The following is a 366-nucleotide window of genomic DNA, read 5'->3' on the forward strand; positions in this document are numbered from 1 at the left end:
GGTCAACAGGTCACATGTCACGGTTCAAGGCTTCTGATTGGTTCTTCCTCCAAAACTCAAATCATATTTATTGATGTTTGCATATTGATGCTCATTTAAACGTTAGATATGATCATCTGAAGGCACTTTATGAGAAACTGAACTGATTCTGGTTCAAGAACCGAATCAGTTCAGTTCATCAGACCAAAAGTGAATCATCATCATCATCATCATCATCATCATCAGAGTTATTGAAGCGTTTCTCTGCGTCCTGAAGGACGACTGACTGTTCATGATTCATGCTGGTTGTTTATGGCTCCATGTTTCACATGAATTTTCCTGACTGCAGAGACTTCCTGTCTCTGCAGCTGAGAGCGTTTAACGGTT

The sequence above is a fragment of the Poeciliopsis prolifica genome, unplaced genomic scaffold (genome assembly GCF_027474105.1).
Source record: "Poeciliopsis prolifica strain line A6 unplaced genomic scaffold, Auburn_PproV2 SCAFFOLD239, whole genome shotgun sequence".
Taxonomy (NCBI): domain Eukaryota; kingdom Metazoa; phylum Chordata; class Actinopteri; order Cyprinodontiformes; family Poeciliidae; genus Poeciliopsis; species Poeciliopsis prolifica.